This window comes from Eschrichtius robustus, chromosome 12, assembly GCF_028021215.1.
Source record: "Eschrichtius robustus isolate mEscRob2 chromosome 12, mEscRob2.pri, whole genome shotgun sequence".
Lineage (NCBI taxonomy): Eukaryota > Metazoa > Chordata > Mammalia > Artiodactyla > Eschrichtiidae > Eschrichtius > Eschrichtius robustus.
The window spans coordinates 30,652,519-30,658,518 of record NC_090835.1 but is presented as its reverse complement, the minus strand read 5'-3'; the positions used below and the strand labels follow the sequence as shown (position 1 = coordinate 30,658,518).

General features: G+C 38.0%; 1 long non-coding RNA gene across 1 annotated transcript in view; it reads left to right on the top strand.

Annotated features, from left to right (window-relative positions):
- Positions 1-249: 249 nt before the first annotated feature.
- Positions 250-6,000, top strand: part of LOC137773779 (uncharacterized) — a 198,768-nt gene continuing 193,017 nt past the window's right edge. Inside the window, exon 1 of the long non-coding RNA XR_011075727.1 lies at positions 250-291. This is a non-coding gene — a long non-coding RNA (uncharacterized lncRNA). The remainder of the gene's footprint in view (positions 292-6,000) is intronic.

Below are 6,000 nucleotides of genomic sequence, written 5' to 3'. Positions count from 1 at the left end.
ATTTAATTTTTATTTTATATTGGAGTATAGTTGATTTACACTGTTGTGTTAGTTTCAGATGTATACCTAAGGGATTCAATTATACATATATGTATCCATTCTTTTATAGACTCTTTTCCCATATAGGTTATTACAGAATATCGAGTAGAGTTCCCTGTGCTATTCAGTAGGTCCCTCTTGATTATCCTATTTTATATACAGTAGTGTGTATATGTTAATCCCAAACTCCTAATTTATCCCTCTCCCCCAGGTTTCCCACCCCTGACGACCACAAGTCTGCTTTCAAAGTCTGTGAGTATGTTTCTGTTTTACAAATAAGTTCATTTGTATCATTTTTTTAGATTCCACATATGAGTCATATCATATGATATTTGTCTTTGTCTGACTTACTTCACTTAGAATGATAATCTCTAGGTCCATCCATGTTGCTGCAAATGGCGTTATTTCATTCTTTTTGATGGCAGAGTACCATTTCATTGTATATGTGTTCCACATCTTCTTTATCCATTCCTCTGTCAGTGGACATTTAGGCTGTTTCCATGACTTGGCTATCGTAAATAGTGCTGCAATGAACGTTGGGGCACATATATCTTTTTGAATTATGGTTTTCTCCGGATATATGCCTGGGAGTGAGATTGCTGGATCATATGATAGCTCTATTTTTAGTGTTTTAAGGAACCTCCATACTGTTCTCCATAGGGGTTGTACCAATTTACATTCCCACCAACAGTGTAGGAGGGTTCCTTTTTCTCCACACCGTCTGCAGCATTTATTGTTTGTAGACTTTTTGATGATAGCCATTCTGACCAGTCTGAGGTGATATCTCATTGTAGTTTTGATTTGCATTTCTCCGATAATTAGTGACGTTGAGCATCTTTTCATGTGCTTTCTGGCCATCTGTATGTCTTATTTGAAGAAATGTCTATTTAGACCTTCTGCCCATTTTTTGATTGCATTGTTTATTTTTTTGATATAGAGCTGCATAAGATGTTTGTACATTTTGAAGATTAATCCCTTGTTGGTCATTTCGTTTGCAAATATTTTGTCTCATTCTGTGCATTGTCTTTTTGTTTTGTTTATGGTTTCCTTTGCTGTTCAGAAGCTTTTAAGTTTAATTAGGTCCCATTTGTGTATTTTTGTTTTTATTTTCATCACTCCAGGAGGTCCAAAAAGATATTGATGCAGTTTATGTGAAAGAGAGTTCTGCCTATGTTTTCCTCTAAGAGTTTTATAGCATCTGGCCTTACATTTAGGTCTTTAATCCATTTTGAGTTTATTTTTGTGTGTGGTGTTAGAGAATGTTCTAATTTCATTCTTCTGCATGTAGCTGTCCAGTTTTCCCAACACCACTTATTGAAGAGACTGTCTTTTCTCCAATGTGTATTCTTGCCTCCTTGGTCATAGATTAATTGACCATAAGGGAGTGGATTTATTTCTGGGCTTTCTATCCTGTTCCATTGATCTATATGTCTGTTTTTGTGCCAGTACCATACTGTTTTGCTTACTGTGGCTTTGTAGTATAGTCTGAAGTCAGGGACTCTGATTCCTCCAGCTCCATTTTCCTTTCTCGGGATTGCTTTAGCTCTTTGGGGTCTTTCGTGTTTCCATACAAATATTAAAATGTTTTGTTCTCGTCCTGTGAAAAATGCCATTGGTAATTTGATAGGGATTGCATTGAATCTGTAGATTACCTTGGGTAGTATAGTCATTTGGACATTGTTGATTCTTCCAATCCAAGAACATGGTATATCTTTCCATCTGTTTGTGTCATCTTTGATTTCTTTCATGAACATCTTCTGGTTTTCAGAGTACAGATCTTTTGCCTCCTTCAATAGTTTATTCCTAGGTATTTTATTCTTTTTGATGCAGTGGTAAATGGGATTGTTTCCTTAATTTCTCTTTCTGATCTTTCATTGTTAGTGTATAGGAATGCAAGAGATTTTTGCATATAAATTTTGTATACTGCAACTTTACCAAATTCATTGATGAGCTCTAGTAGTTTTCTGGTAGCATCTTTAGGAGTTTCTATATATAATATCATGCCATCTGCAAACAGTGACAGTTTTACTTCTTTTACAATTTAGATTATTATATACTTTTAAAAGTCATTCAGTCATTGTTAGCATTGGAGAAGAAATTGCATCAGTACCCTTTTATGACAATGATATTACGTATGAACTAGCTCATAATGTTAAAAAACAAGCAAAAACACATCAGAGCAAACAGAGTTTTGGACCTTGAAGGTACTTTAACTGATTTGGTGATCATGTTATTATTTTGCTATTGTATTGCTATTTTATATGTATAATAATAGAAATTTTGCTTTATTTGAGTAAGGTTTCCAAATCAGAAGATACTAACTTGCATGTTTGTTCTATCAGCACTCTTTGTGTTTAAAGTGATTGAATACTAAACTGAAACTGGCTCAAACAATAAATGGTTGGTTATTTATCGATTCATATAACTTAGCAACTCAGAACAGATCCAACTGCATCCAGATCAAACAGCATTGCCAAGATTCCTTTCTCTACACTCCTTCCTCTAGGTTGGCTCAATCCCTATGCTAGCTCTCCTTGGGCTCACAAAATGGCTGTAGCATTCTCAATATATTCTTAAATCTCATATTCTTAAAGTAGAGCATTTTGAGCCAAAGTCCTGAAGTTCACCTTCATTTGCGTCATCTGCGACCATATGCCTACCTCTGTACCAATCGGTATGGTCAGATAAACGTGCATCCTAATTGGCTTAAGGCTGGATTGTGTCTGTTTTTAAATCAGTCACTGCAACCAAGGAGATGAGATATGTTGATTGACTGGGAATGGGGCCCACCCAAACCCAGACTGGGAATGGGGAGGGATTGTTTCCCAAAGGAAACTCTGGGTTCTCTTACAAGGAAGGAAGAGGGTGAAAAGCCAAAAGCAGATGTCCACTTTTTTTTTTTTTTTTTTTTTTAATTAATTAATTAATTTATTTATTTTTGCTGTGTTGGGTCTTCGTTTCTGTGCGAGGGCTTTGTCTAGTTGTGGCAAGCGGGGGCCTCTCTTCATCGTGGTGCGCGGGCCTCTCACTGTCGCGGCCTCTCTTGCTGTGGAGCACAGGCTCCAGACGCGCAGGCTCAGTAATTGTGGCTCACGGGCCCAGTTGCTCCGCGGCATGTGGGATCTTCCCAGACCAGGGCTCGAACCCGTGTCCCCTGCACCGGCAGGCAGACTCCCAACCGCTGCGCCACCAGGGAAGCCCAGCAGATGTCCACTTTAATGTCATCATATATATGGTAATTTTTTAGAAATAACAGACAAATCAACATTTTAAAATTCTAACTATAATGAAGAATTTAATACAAAAGAAAGTTTCTCTAACATCTTTAAATGATTCAGTGTATATATGTTTAGTTCAAATATCAGAGTCATCATCACACATTTGATTGTCCCAGGTTTCACATTAACTCTTAGACTCTCTGTGGCGCCACCTGCATAGGCACAGGAAATCCAATGTTGTTGGATGCCTATGTATTTTCCAGGATCTTTGGGAAGATACTAGTATCCAGGAATCACTTTGGAAGTGATTACTTGGCTGCATTTTTCCTCAGACCTAACATTTTTATAAAGGATTCTACTTGGTTGCCACTATTGCCAATGAATATCTGTCGTGTTTGAAGTCGTTGAAATTAGAATGTAACTACCTTAGCTAATGTCATCATCAATAAAAGAGAGACTCTGGGAGCTGGCCTGCCACTCACAGCTAGGCCTTGGGATTGTTGTTGTTGTTGTTATGAATGAACCATTTCACAGAATACCAACATCAGAAAAGGCTACTATGTGACCATGATGGGTCAAGACCAAAACAAGGCCACTCCATAATCATGTCTAAATAGAAACAAGAACATGAACATTATCTAACCCACAAAAATGACCAAACATTTCCCTACCGTGGCTAATATGAATGACTGGTCTTTCTTTACCAATTATAGCTATGCCTTATTTCATTTCTCCTGTCATATAGATAAGATCTGTTAATGTTCACAATTACTGAATTACCCCTGCTTCCTCAGAGGATCCAATCCAGAGCAAAGCCTTGCTTCCCTACACCCTCCCCCAAATCAGCTAATGTAAGCCCAAATCATGTAAGCTCGAACCCCCTCTTACTGAAATGCCCGTAGTTCCCCATTGGTTTGTTTTCTTCCTTGTTGCAACAAGCTATGAACCTGACTTCTTCATCGACTGGTACGTTCCTGGTCTTTGGCTGGTGGGCATTAACACCAGTAAATCCAGAACTCTCTGTTTTCATTCTTAGGAAGCAAACCGAATGCTTATTGTGAATGCCAATCAATTGCCAGGATTGAACGTAGGGGAGTCTTACTTGGGCCCTCGTGTTCAGTGGTTAGCAATGAAGCTTTTTTAGTCAAATGCTGAAACCAGTCAAGCCCTGAGTTTGAAGCTAAGACCCCAAGTGGAACTATTTCAGTAGAGTCACCTACACTGTCTTGTCCTGAGTACTGCTTACACTGCCTGCCACTGTCACTGTTGATGCTGATTTTTTGGTATAGGTCTTCATTTATTCATCCAGGCAAAGATGCCTTTTTAAGGTAATAAAAGGTGTTGGGTATTGGAAGCACCCCACAGTGAAGTTGATTGAGTCCCAAAGTGTTGTAATTTTAGAAATTCACACACACACATGCACGCGCACACACACACACACACACACACACACACACATTCACACAGACTTATTTCACTAGGGTGGTTGGTTTAGGACAAGTTTGGCTATTTCCCATACCTATAATCAGTATTCCCCTATCATGTCAGGTGCTATTACTGGTCTAACTCACTTACAGTATATTCTTCCCTTATGGCAAATTCTCTTCTGGCAAATCTCCTTCTAAAATCTGACTTCCATTAAGGCCCCCAATTCTCTGCTAGGTTTATCTCAACTTCAATAGTGGATAGAGTTTAAATACTCTTCTCCTGGAGGGCTTTTGGCCTCAGTGCATACTACAGAATGCAAATGGATACATATATGAAGGAATTTACTCCACTCCAATACCCCAAAACATTTAATCCTCACCCAAATTGACACATGTGGAGAGGGAAGTTGTCTAACTCCATTGACCAAAAGCATATGGGTTCCAACTTTGCTCAGGTGCTCTCTTACTAGCTTTTATTTCACTAATAAAAACATGTGCAGCAGAATAGAATTTCCTTCTCTCTTTTACGCTTTTTCATCCAATAGGAGTCAGATATGTTGTTTAGCATAATCATTGAAATTTAGCAGTAGGTATATAGTTGGTAATTTGAAGAGAAAGGTTTGTCTCATAGAAGGTCCAATCCAAAGGACTTCCACCTCCCCTCTGTTGACACAGGGTAAGAATCTGCCATGACCAACTAGAATGAGCCACTCATTCTACTTGGGCTAGTCTTCTGGAATGGAGCTGGGACAATGGAGGGAGTTCAGAGTGGTAGAAAAGGCCGCAGAAAGGAGAGAAGACAAGAGAAGAGGGTGAAAGCCAGTAGAAGGGATTCCAGGATACTCACTTTGCATGGTCTTCTGACATCTCATATTTTTGTGTGTTTGTGATAAGTTAAAAGAAAGGGTGTTTTTTCTGTTTATAGACTTACATGCATGCACTTATACTGCATGCATAATGCATACATACTCACATATATACATAATCATAGTCTTTAAATACACCTTAGTCAGTTGAAAAGCCCTTGAAAAACAAAGAAAAGGTCAAAGCAAACATACAAGATAAGGTTTCTTCACTGGTAATTTGGTTATCAAAAAAAAAAAAAAAGAAAGTTGCTAAGAGAGTATATCTTAAAAGTTCTCACCATACACATAAAGATGGTACCAAAAAGATGGTAACTATATGAGGTGGTGGATGTGATAGCTAATCTTATTGTGGTCTTCATTTCACAATATATATGTATATCAAATCATTACCCTGTATACCATAACCTTAGACATTATATGTCAGTTATATCTCAATAAAAGTGGAAAAAA